The sequence below is a fragment of the Eurosta solidaginis genome, chromosome 2 (genome assembly GCF_040869045.1).
Source record: "Eurosta solidaginis isolate ZX-2024a chromosome 2, ASM4086904v1, whole genome shotgun sequence".
NCBI classification, from domain to species: Eukaryota; Metazoa; Arthropoda; class Insecta; order Diptera; family Tephritidae; genus Eurosta; species Eurosta solidaginis.
In genome coordinates, this window is record NC_090320.1 from 300,367,401 (window position 1) to 300,380,903 (window position 13,503).

The window sequence follows — 13,503 nt, forward strand, 5'->3', positions numbered from 1 at the left end:
TAGACTCGGAGCGCTTGCCAGACACTGCCGAGGGGCGACCCCGCTTAGAAAAATTTTCTTCTAATTGAAAAACCTTATTTCTAAAATTTTGATGTTGCTTTGCCCGGGGTGTGAACCCAGGGCATACGGTGTGGTAGGCGGAGCACGCTACCATCACACCACGGTTTCTTGTTTAATGAATTTAAATTGTGTATTGTATTAACTTTTATTGTAATTTGTAAGTCCATAAGAAAAAAAATAGGATGTAAGGCGATAGTGTCCCCCGGAAAACCCCTAAATGGAGGATATTGTTATTTTTCACGAGTGTACACTTTCTTCTGTCACTGACTGTATATTACAAACAAATATTTAATTGGAATTTTGAAACGATGTAAACCAATTCCGAAATATTTTTCGAAAAAATTAGAAAACTGGGGAAGTCTGAAATTTTATGGAATAAAATTTGAAACATTCTAGTCGAAAGCAATGCAATTAGAGACTTCAAACTTATGATTTTATCAAAAGGCAATGAGCTGGGTATATCTTCTGTTACTCGATTCGAATAGAAATGCGATTCTAAAGCTGTCAAGATACATAATTTTTGTTTTTCAAACTCGTAAGAAATTTCATTCGAATCGAGTTACATAATAAGGCTCCTGAACTACATAACCATGATTCAATTAGTAGAGGTGTGTTCTCCAGTGATGATAGAGCTTTGACACTCCCAAATTTAAAAATTTGGAAGGGTTGCTTTTACGAAGTAACGAAAACGGGCAATAATTCAATCCCCTTCATCGAAAATTGAAGTAGAAAAGTGCTTTAGTAGTATATTAGTAGTAATAATAAATTTGTAAATGCCAACAGATTTTGGGGGAAATAGTTCATTTTCTAGGTAATATTTCGTGAATTGATAAAGAGTTGTGTTGGTTTGGACACTCTCTCAGAATTTGTTTGAAGAATGCCGTTAGAATTTTATTCAAAAATACACTATCTCAAAATCTGTTTCAAAAACTCCCTATGTGAGCATAAGTTCAATGCATTCTGACATAAGAGGGAGTTAATAAAAACCATTCTGAGATAAGGCGTTCTTCAATCTAATTCTAATATAGGGCGTAAGGGCAAAAATTTTGAAAAATATCTTGAGATAGGACGATTTTGAACAGGTAGCCGACATGGGGTGATACTCTACTCAGCAGCCGCAATGAACTGACAAAAAAAGAAAATAGAACAAAATGGCTTTTTATCTTAGAACTTTATATTCCGGCCCTGACTTTCACAGAAAACACATGGAGTATTCACCTTTTTATTCTGAAATTTCGGAATGCTCTTTTCTGTTAAGTATTCACCGTTAATTTAGAATATTCGGAACACGTTCGTTGTATACTACCTCACGAGGTCCGAATATATCAAATATGTATTTACATAATATTCCAAATATAAACCGACTCCACAAATTCTTAAATAGAGATGACTGTACCGAACATACTGAATTAATAAGTTATCATGATCAATGAGTACATTTCGTTATGGCATCTCAATTATTTACTAATGACATTTTTACGTGATCTGGACTAGTAACAGTTTTTGACGTTGAAGGATGAATTTTTCATTGGTTTGGGTTTCGTATGTTCATAGGTTTCCGAGAGTGCACGATTCCTTTGGTGTCCGTACTTTTCATAAGATTACCTGTATTCAGCCACACTAATAGATCATGGCATAGTTAATTAATCATAAAATTAAAAAAAATTGTTCTAAGGAATTATGCAGTTCAGTACTTATCGGGTATTTGTAAACTGATTGCCTCCTATTTCTACTACTAATATTTTTCGAAGATTCGCAAAGAAGCAACACGGTTAACGGATGTCAATTCGATTTGGGAGCAAAATGGCTGCAATTGTCAAATAATTTGTCAGCCGAACAAACTTCTTGTGATTGAATCATGCTACAGAACTGCATACTATACAAATTTCCTTAAATCTTAATTTAAAAAAGCCTGAGAGCTCTCCATAATCCTACGCTTCGGGTCGTTCTGGTTCGCATTGAATAGTCATCATATCAAATTATTAAATAATTATAATACTAAAAACGGCGGCCGCCGTGATGTGATTGTAGCGTGCTCCGCCTACCACACCGAAGATCCTGGGTTTTAGAAACACGGTTTTTCAATTAGAAGAACATTTTTCTAAGCGGGGTCGCCCCTCGGAAGTGTTTGGCAAGCACTCCGAGTGTGTTTCTGCCATCAAAAAGCTCTCGGTGAAAACTCATCTGCCTTGCAGATGCCGTTCGGAGTTGGCATAAAACAAGTAGGTCCTGTTCCGCCAATTTGTAGGAAAAATTAAAAGGAGCACGACGCAAATTGGAAGAGAAGCTCGGCCTAAGATATCTTCGGAGGTTATCGCGCCTTACATTTATTTATTTAATATTAGGTTAGGCTGACTTGGCCGGTCCTTGAGGCTCACATAGACTGAATGAATCCATAGTATTACCAGAAGTTTGTTTAACTGGAATACCTTATCAAAAACCAGGATCGTTTCGTCCCCCCACCTGCACTTCCTACGTACGTTATCACTAAGTAGGACTACATACACTCAAAAAAAAAAAAAAATATATCACTATCAGTTTAATACCGGTTTTAGCAGTATCATTTTTTTAGTATCAATGTAAAGATTAATCATTTAAAAATGAGAGTGAAAAGTGGTATATCTATATCTCGGTTACTGAATTGCTGAGGAAAAATATTAATTTTACACCTCAAAAATGTCAAATTAAGACCAGTGTAATATCTTCAGCATTAATATAGCAGCATAAATCATCAAATTGATCCTCAAAGATATTATATTACAACTTAGCTTATTATTTTGATAACTAATTAATTCGATTTTATTCTCAACAATGTCAAATTGATATTCACCTAATTATTTTAATAAGCAATAGTATCAGATTCAAACTGTAAGGGCATCACTGCCCTGCAAAAATCGCGAGTACACCATGCATGCATATATGGAGTACTCGCCATGGACCAACCGAGTGCTCCAAAATTAACCACAATTCATACAAAAAATATGGTCCAATTAACATTGCGATGTCCTAGGACGGGACCATATACTCCAGCTCCGCATTACATCAGAGTAATCCATGGAGTACCCACAGTCCAATAAACATCGTGTTGTGATTACAATCGTTAAAAACGAGCAATGATCGGCTTACAATATGTTCGTGTAGAAATGAGTTGGTTCATTGCTGCATTACAGAGGAGTACAATGGTAAGTACACCAGTGGACCACATGATCCAACGATTTTTGCAGGGTGACTGTTCGAAAAGTCGAAATCGCTGTTCGCACGTGACTCGATAGTTGTTCGGGGTTAATTATTTGTCTTTTGTTGCCGCGAATAGTGTTGTTTGGTGGAAAAATAAAAAAATTAAAAATTGCCTGCAGGAATTGCAACAAAACAGAAAAGGTGAGTAATATTAAGTTTTGTTGCAAATAAAAAGTGATATACAAGTGCATAGACATGTATGTATGTATATATCTTTGTTGTGAAACTAAGTTCATATGCATGTACGCTGCAACAATAACTAAATATGTAATAATAAACTAGTGTAAATGTTTGCGATAATTTCATTTTTGTTAAAAATTTGAATCAACACAATACTAACTCACATATGTACATATTTTTTCAGGTTGAAGAAGATTTTAAAGAACTTTACCCTGAAAAACAATTCATATTAACGTCGAAATGGTGTGAAACATTACCAAAGCTTACTGCTTACTTTGAGCACAACGTAAAGGACAAATACTACAGGAATCTATTGACATCTGCAAAAGGCGAGATCGACATAAGTAAGTCCCATAATCTCCTATTTATAATGAAATACTCGTCTAAATTAATCTTTAATTTAGATTCAAGAGACTCCATTTATTTTATGCTACTTCACACTATTTTAAAACCAACACACCGGTATATAGTAAAATAAGGAGATTTGAAAGTGCATCGTAAAGCAACCATACAAAGCTCCGTGAATAGTTCCATTTTACATATAGCAGCGATAAATGATTTACAACACCAAATAAATTTGCGTACTAAAAATTCCACAGAGTCGAAATCGCCAATATAGCCATTTATAATTGTAGTGGATCCTGATCTTTTGAATTTAACAGATTTTTACGTGAGCTTTGGTTATCACAACTTGAAACTTAGCTCGTTTGTAGTTTCATTGGACATTTGCTTTAAAATTTATCAAATATTTTCCTTGAAATACCCAGATGAATCCCATCAAGTATGGAGTTTTTTATAACATTTTTTTACGATATTTCGACTTCTTATGAACATGTGTAACTAATCTTATTCATAATATAAGCCATTGTATGTAAACGTAACATTGTTTAGTTTATTTGGGCAAAAGTGTTTTGTTTTAAATTCCATAAAGATTTACATCATTCATTTACAAATTCCATTCAATTTACATCATGGGTTAAATGAAGTAGGTATTTACAAATGTACTCACAATAATTGTAATCAGGAATATACAAGATTAAAAAGATTTGAAGTACACATAAAAAGGCATATGAATTTAAAAGTATTCAAAAATACTAAAATTGTAAGCAATACTGAGCTATTGAAAACTAATATTGACACCAGTGTAACACATAAATATTCCAATAATAATTTTGAAAGAAAAATGTAATCCTGTAATGAGTCAGTAATCTGTTTCCAGACCACAACTAATAGTAGTGAAGATGATAATGATATCACTATATGTAAAGGTAAAGTATTTTCAAAGTTTGAAAGTCTCATCACACTAGCTTGTCTAGATATTTTAATGAAATGTTACGCAAAAGATAATTTTTCTAGAAAAGATGTCTTGTTTACACAAGAACATATACAAACTATAAATTTAACTGTTGCAGACGCTTTAAAACAAATATTTTTTTAAAAATTATTATTGGCCTTTAATTTAGTTTAATAAATTTTAAAACAAATACAAATACAAAAAAAAAAAATCCTAGATTTTTGCTCTAATCCTTTTACCAAGACTGACACGGAATACAAGTTATTCAAAACCCTAGCAATTAGTAATTTAATTTGTAATGAAATTTACAACATTTTTAGATCAATATGAAAATGGATTTCCAAATACATACCAGATACTCCAAAAAAAATATTGCAACATAGAAACGTCAGATTTTGCTTACGTACTGTCTAATGTCAATATTTATTTTGAAAATACTACAATACCGCACTTAAATTATAATGGATTAATTTATAAAGAAGATTACATCTTAACTCTTAGAACAAATATGTTAACTTTGCACAAAATGAAACATATTCTGATAAGTCACAGTAATGAAATCTATATTTTAAGTCAACGTTATAATATAAAAGGTTTTAATGAGCACTACCACTGCAATAAAGTTGGAATTAAAGAAAATGTTTTACAAATAAACAATATAACTGAATTCGAAGGACCCTATTGACATGTACCACAATTTAAAAGGAATTTGCTTTATAAGAATATAAAATTTTAAAACTGTAAAAGGAATTTTCTCTTTGGGAAATGGTGGAACTTATGGAAGTATCAAAATGATACTAAAACTGGTATGAGTTTTATAAAAGTAAGTATCACATTAGAGCGCAAAAACTATCAATTTAGTAAAAAAATAATTTCAAACTGATACCAAAAAGGTATCAATTTGATTAAAAAAATTATCAAATAAATACTATGTTATGGCAGAAATAATAGGAGAGAGTATCAAGTTGATAACACATACAAAATATCAAATTGATACTTGTTAGTATCAAACCATAAAGCTCGAAAATATCAAATTACCAATTTCGAAAATATCAATTGCATAAAACGGTTGATGAAGAATAATTGATACTCGAAAATTGCATATTGATGACTATTTAGCATCGCCCTGATACCAGCTTTTTTTGAGTGTAGTTTGAAAGCATGCGACGCGAAGAGGCAGTGGCCAGTCAGAATAACCGTCATGAGCCTACAGTCCTCTCTTTGTAACGATAAGAATAACTTTGTTGGTCTAAGGTTGTAAGACCTGCACATGATCTTCGACACTTGCAGCACTGCGCTTAGGTCCACGCGATTCCTGCTGGGTAGATCTTGTGCAACTTTGCATTAAAAATAAGTAATCAACGTTCAAATATTTGATTTGATTTATTTAATCAGTATGAAATATATGTACTTGGGTCGAAAACGACGCGAAATGTGGAATAAGGAAGATATTTTGGTTAAAATAAGGGAAATAAAAGAAGTAAATTGGTGATACAATTTGCAAATAGTATTAACCGCTATTCTTTACTCGCAGGTGTACATAAGTATTTGAACGCACACACATAGAGAATCAGACCAATAACAACCAAACCCGTTAACAAACACACGTTTTCGAATTGTATAAAAACTGAAAAATAACAGAGAAAATGAGCTGATTTTAAACTAAAATATGCGAAGAACGGTGGCAAGAAACTCTCAAATGGTTTAAAACAACAGAAAAAATGGCAGCGATTTAGTTTAGCACCCCCCGAGTTCGGGGTTAAACTTGGTATCAAATGAAAGAGGGAGTTTTCCCGATCACAAATATATATAACTTAAAGTGCGCAGACTTATAGTTTACGAGTTATTTGATGTTAAAGTTTGCAAATTTAGCAAATTTCTATAGCACTCTCACTTACAATTTACACATCTTTCAAAACTTTTATGCTCATAAATACCTATATAAATTGGCAACGATACACGCGGAAAGGTGTTCTACGCAGAATTACTGTGCATGGCGCAGCCGTTGTTGGATCGGCTAACATAACAATAAACATAAGAGTTATAAGGTAATATCAGCTCGTTCACGAATGCAAAAAATAGCTTTTTCAAATTTTTGGTAAATAAAGACTAGAAAAGTTAAAGATATGTATATATACATCAGATGAAAGATATTTTTATAAGTTATTTTTCGATTCTGCACTTGTTCCGTTTTTTAGATGTGGCAGCACAGCTTTGTAATGTCATCAATAAAATATATATATACATAAATGTGAATGTTGCTACAAAAGCGCGATTGATTTAATAAAAACTTTTATATTAAGTAAAAACAATGCAAGAATTATATGTGAAATATACTAAAATGAAATTTAAGTGTATCGTTGCCAATTTATATAGATATTTATGTGCATAAAGGTTTTGAAAGATGAGTAAATTGTAACTGAAAGTGCTATAGAAATTTGCTAAATTTGCAAACTTTAACATCAAATAACTCGTAAACTATAAGTCTGCGCACTTTAAGTTATATATATTTGTGATCGGGAGAACTCCCTCTTTCATTTGATACCAAGTTTAACCCCGAACTCGGGGGGTGCTATTCTAAAATTTTCCCCGGAGCCTATACGAAAAATCTGCCGTTTTTCATTATAGGGCAAATTTTTCCTCAATTTTTGAAACCTGAAGGGAAATGTTATAATTTATTTAATAATTTGGGAAAAATTTAAACAACGTGACATCAGGACGGACAAGGCGACAGCTGTTTCGATTATACCTTGTAAATCTCTTCAAAGCCTTTTCTCCCGGGAGTGGGAGTCGAACCCGCACTCCTACGATAGTTGAAATGGTTATAAACGCATTCAGCTACGTCATGCCTTAGTTGTTGTAAAGTTTTTCCCAATTGCCTTCTTTTTGCATATTTTAATCTTTTACACATTGCATACTTCGTATGCAATTATGTGTTAAAGCTATGCTTGGTACGGCGGTTTTCAAAGAAACTTTGGAAAAGGGAAATGTTTTTTTGGGTACACTGCAAAGTTATCCTTTGTCAGGAAGAACTGTCCAAGAGACTCAAATCAGTGATATGTTTTAGCAAAATGGGCGCGCCGTAACACAAATGAAGGCTAGGTTATCTGCCGAAACAAGAACTGGTCCAAAACTCGAGTTCGTTTGGCACCGCATTCGCCATACGCGCTTCCTCAAATACTTGAAACCGTACCCCACTCAATATTTTGTTGTTTTATGTATATGTTGCAATAATGCTCTATATAAGAATAAAAACCCAGTGCAAGTAATTAAAAAATGTAACCAAGTACCTTCAATTTATTCCTATTCTTGTAATTAGTCTGTATGTCTGCCAGTCTGATAAAATATGCATATGACTTTGCCTACTCTCAAATCAAATTAAAAAACAACAGCTCGACAGCTGCAAATTTCAACTTTTTCTGTTTTTTTTTTAAAACAAGTTTAGCTCAGTATTTGTTTCAGGGGCAAGTTTTTACTGTCACCAATAAAAAGTTTACAGTAATTTAAGCAGTTTAATTAGATGCATACATATATAGGTAGGTATAATGGAGTGGGGCGTGGAAATCCGTTTTGATGCCATATATGTATATGTACAATAACAATAACGAGTTGTTCATAAAATCAAGAATGTTTGTAGTCCCTATTACCCAGATTTAAAAAAAAGGGCTTTCTAAGGATCTTAGATGTGTTCTGGCTAGAGCCGGAAATTTACACAGACCGTGGTTAACGCCCAATGACTGGTGCAGACCTCTATAAGTATATTAGCGCAGGCTTTACTCGCCATTCTCTTACTGATCATTTAGCTCTTGATATTGCACGGCCCGTGGCACTCTTCCATTTTTGCTGAGCTCTTTTTACGTAAAAATTTCAAATTTTTCCCTTGACTGCGCCTAGCGGTATGCCTACACTGAATGAAAAAGACTGGTAAAATCAACCGAAATACGGGTCAATTCAACCGAAATTTCTGTTAATTTTTATCCATGGCAACAAGATGTTGAATCAACTGCGCACAAATCGTTGATTCGTAATTGACCGTTTTAGTAGTCAAATGAACAAAACAAGTTGTTGCGACAGCTTTGTACGAAAGTACCTATGTTGCCATGTAAATAAATAAATGTAAGGCGCGATAACATCCGAATATATCTAAGGCCGAGCTTCTCTTCAGATTTGCGTCGTGCTCCTTTTGATTTTCCTTACAAATTGGCCGGACGGGACCTACATGTTTTATGCCGACTCCGAAAGGCATCTGCGAGGCAGATGAGTTTTCACTGAGAGCTTTTCATGGCAGAAATACACTCGGAGCGCTTGCCAAACACTGCCGAGGGGCGACCCCGCTTAGAAAAATTTTCTTCTAATTGAAAAACCTTATTTCTAAAATTTTGATGTTGCTTTGCTCGGGGTGCGAACCCAGGGAAAACGATGTGGCAGGCGGAGCACGCTACCATCACACCACGGTGGCACTTACTAACCGAACTTGGGCTTACATTAAATATGCTGGCATACATTAAACATTATACACTTTACTATTTTGTTTTATTAAACGCATTTTCATCAAATTTTATATTTTATAATTTATTTAATTTGTAGTTTTGAACTTCGCTTTGCAAATAGAAATGAAAATAGTAGTCACAAAACTGATTCTCAATTCTTTCAGATGCAGCTCAGCTCATTCTCAATTTCTTCTTTCGCATGTAGTTGCCACACCTGATTGTTTCGAAAAAAACTTGTAGCATAAATGTTTGACTTAACATTTTAAATAGAGAGCTTGTAAGTTATAGAAAAGTTAAGAATCAAATCGCTAGAAGGTAATTCACCACTGGAGTAACTTTACATGTAATTCGGCAAGTTTAATTTTCGTAACACTTTAAATTGAAACGATTCCAAAACAACTCAAACTTTTATGTTGTCGGAAACATCAACATTAAAAAAAGGATGTTTTTCATTGCCTTATTAAATTCGTTCGCGTGAGTGAAAATTCGTTAAAACCTGAACAAACTGTTACTAACTTTGGAAAAATCCTGTTCGTTCAAACAAAACTTTTGCAACAAGAGGGCACAATTTTGCATTTCGCTTGGATGAGAAGTTGCAAAATTTTACCCGATAAATAGGTGTCCCGGTATCTCAAAATTTTTTGCACAGTAAATTCAAAAAAGGGTTTTTCGTTTTGTATTGATAACTGAAAAACTAGTTTTTTGTTGTTTTCCCATTTTGTGTGTTTTTTCGATTTGGCGGTTTTGTTATTTTGGTATTTTTTTTAAACAAGTGGCACCATCGTCATAAGTACAAAGTAGAGAGCGCAGTGAGCGTAAAATTCTCTTTGAAATTTGCTCATGTATTGACTGTTGATCGCTGTTGAAATGACCAGTGAGATCAGTTGTGTTAACAGAAAAACCAGTTAGATTGACCAGGAATCTGTCAATTTTACAGAATTTTGTTAACTTAAGAGCGACAATTTCCCTTCTGTTGAAATAACTAAACTAATTTGTTCGTTTGACAAAGAACTCGCTACCTACCAACTTATCAGCCATGCCATTATCTTCGATTCCCCTACATTCAAAAAAAAAAAAAATCCTCAAAATGAGGAAAATAGCTATTAAAATGAGAAAAAGTGGGATTGAATTGGCGCTATAGAAACGGTTCTCTTAATTAAATTTTTAGGAAATGTTTCCCTCATTTTAGGTGTTTTTTTCTGAGTGTACGACCTGGAACCCAGATAATGGCTAGAAAGTCTTAGTATATGTTCCTTCTAGCTTTGAGTTAGTATATGGCGCAGTAAGCGCCTTGATTGTTGTTTGGCTGTCAGAAAAAACAGATACTTTGCCAGTTATGTTTCGGACCTGAAGAGACTTCCAGAGTTGTCAAATCGCGAGGACTTCTGCTTGAAACACACTACAATATGAATAGATTCGGCCCCACAAACCTGGGTCCATCTTGGAGCCGTCGCTGTCGATTTGTAGGCTATTATCAGCTGGAACCGTATCTACATTCCAATTATTCTTATCTAAATGGATAGTGTTAACGCTGCCCTAAACACAGCGGTATATCGTTGCTTCAAAATATACTACTCAGACTGTCATCCAAAGCCCATCTATAAATTTTTTCATACACATTTTCGAAATCTTCCACAGTGATAATTTGACTCAATGCTAGAGGTTCCAATTTAGCAATCCCGGAATAAATCTCGGGATTTGGGTTGTTTTACTTTTGTCGCCAAAACAACAATTATTTTGCTACTAAATTGAAACAGTATCTCAAACGTCTGAGTACTTGAAAGTCTATATTCATTCTCAAAAATACAGCTCCCTCATTTTATATAACGGCGGTGAAAGTGTATAATTTTGAGAAGCAAATAATATTTGGTATTGTAAAAAAAGCAAGTCAAGGAAATTTTAAATTATAAAATTGAATGTTCTGTTTATATATGTATATTATATAAGTTTATCCTTTAGAACAGTCCCTCTCGCTAAGAGTTCACAACATACTTCTAGAATGTGCATCTAGACTATTATGCATAATCAGTTGTTATTTAAATAAGTTTCTCTTAATAAATTTCACACGATTGGTAGGAAAATGGAGGTTTTTTAAAGCTAATAATCCCAGAATATTCGGGCCATAGATAGTAGATACTTGACCCGGGACTGTAATCTCTACTCAGTACTTTACATCCATTAATTTTAATTTCCACATATTTCTAATATTAATTAATTGGCTCTTAAATACTATCTGCACAAGTAGTGCAAAGAAGTCAAAATTCAACAATTTATTTTATCTTATTCGTTTAAATTATATACAGTGCTGCACATAAGTGTTTGCGAAATGTGAAAAATCAAGAAGATTTAATGGCAACCAAAAAATTAAAAGCATAGATTATAATCTTAATATTAACACCACTTATACTAGAATTTAATGAGCTACAAAACTGCATTAAAAAATTTTTTTTAATTCTTAATACAACCTGAAAATATTTATTAAGAAACTGTTTACGAATTTCGCAAAAAGTTGCAAGCTGCAGTTTTTATTGTTGGTATTAATATTGACAGATATTTATAAAAAAAAAAAATCCGAAATTTCGTTTGCGCGTGAAAAATAACGCCTATCCTCGCTTAGATAATGCTTAGGAGACCCATCTAGCGGATGTAGTTAAACAACTAGCTACAGCAACAGGATGTACCGAAAAGCGGAGACACAACGCTCTGATGGCCATAGGGTATAACATATAGCTGAATCAGTTGCGATGAATTGTGGACACACATAGAATACATAGAATTAGTGTAGAGGGTGAAACAAAGGCACATATTTCAGTTACATCTGAGTATAATGCGTATTGAAATTTTGTAGGACAAAATTTATGCGCAGCAATTTCAGAGGTGTATTTAAAGTTTGTCGCTTAGCAGTCCATATAAAGTTTAAGCGTAAACGGATATACGCGTGTTAAAAAACACGGCTATTTTGAAAGCAAAACTTGGTGAAAACTGCAAAATTTTCTTACCCATTACTTATGACCGGCACTATAAATGCTTTCTCTAAATTGTATATTGCTCGTTTAATTGGATACGGATATACAGTGCCTCTCAAAATTAAGTGGTGCTCATTTTTATTTTTAGTTTGTGTGCTAGAACTACGATATTATAATCAAATTCTTTCTAGCTCAAAAAATTCGACTTCTCATTATCATTGCTTCTTTATTTTAGTGAGGGAGGATGCCCGGCGTGGTGCAGAGTTAGTGTGCGCACCGAAGGTCTTCAAGTGAGTTTCCGTCAAGCAAATCGTCTCAACCTTCCGCATGCCGTTCGGGGTTGCCATTAAACGCAATTAGGAAGAGAAGCTCGACCAAAATCTCCTCGGAGGTTTATCGCGTCCAGTTCATTATTATTATCATAAGGGGAGATAAATATCAGTTTGGGTGGGTGTAAATTACTTTAAAAGAGTGACAAACACTGAAGGGTGGCAGTTTTTGCTAGGGTGCTTCGCTGAGTTCACTTCTACTTCAGAAGAAGCGCTTATAAAATAGGGATACAATTTTTCTTTCGCAACTAATTAGCGGCTAATACGCAGTTAATTCGCATTTCGATCAGGGTAGTATAAGTAAGCCGAGCGTGCTTCGCTTAGCTCACTATATACATATCTGAGCATTTTTTATTAACCAATATTTTATTAAAAATAAATTTGGTTTTGATTTTAAAATAAATTAGATTTTCACATTTTACAATCATACAAACTATCTTATTTCTTTGAATATTTTCTTCTTTACTCTCCTGCACTAAATTAAATCAGTTGATGCGGGCCGCCAGCTTAACAATAAAGAAATACATACCGAGATAAGTTTACTAACTCGTGATATCCGTCGTGTCTTAGTGAAACAATAGCTGTGTGTTTTTTTTAAATCTATATACATATGCACTTAAACTTTATATGGACTCACTTTATCTACACTTCTGAAATTGCTGCGCAGAAAATTAGTACTCCTATCTATGTGTGTCAATGTTTTACCTCTACAAATGCTGTGTGTCCACTATTCACCGCAACCGATTCAGCTATAGGTTATACACTATGGCCAACCGAGGTGCGTGTCCCCGCTATTCGGTGCAACCCGTTCTGTAGCTAGTTATTTAACCACTGTCGCTAGATAGGTCTCTTAAACATTATATAAGATAAGCGTTTTTTTACCCGCAAAAGTAGATGTATATACATCTAAAAAAAAAAAAACACGGATAATGAGAGTTACCAGAGTG

General features: G+C 33.9%; 1 protein-coding gene across 1 annotated transcript in view; it reads left to right on the forward strand.

Annotated features, from left to right (window-relative positions):
• Positions 1-13,503, forward strand: part of Dlg5 (Discs large 5) — a 74,035-nt gene that overhangs the window by 42,978 nt on the left and 17,554 nt on the right. The window lies entirely within an intron of this gene.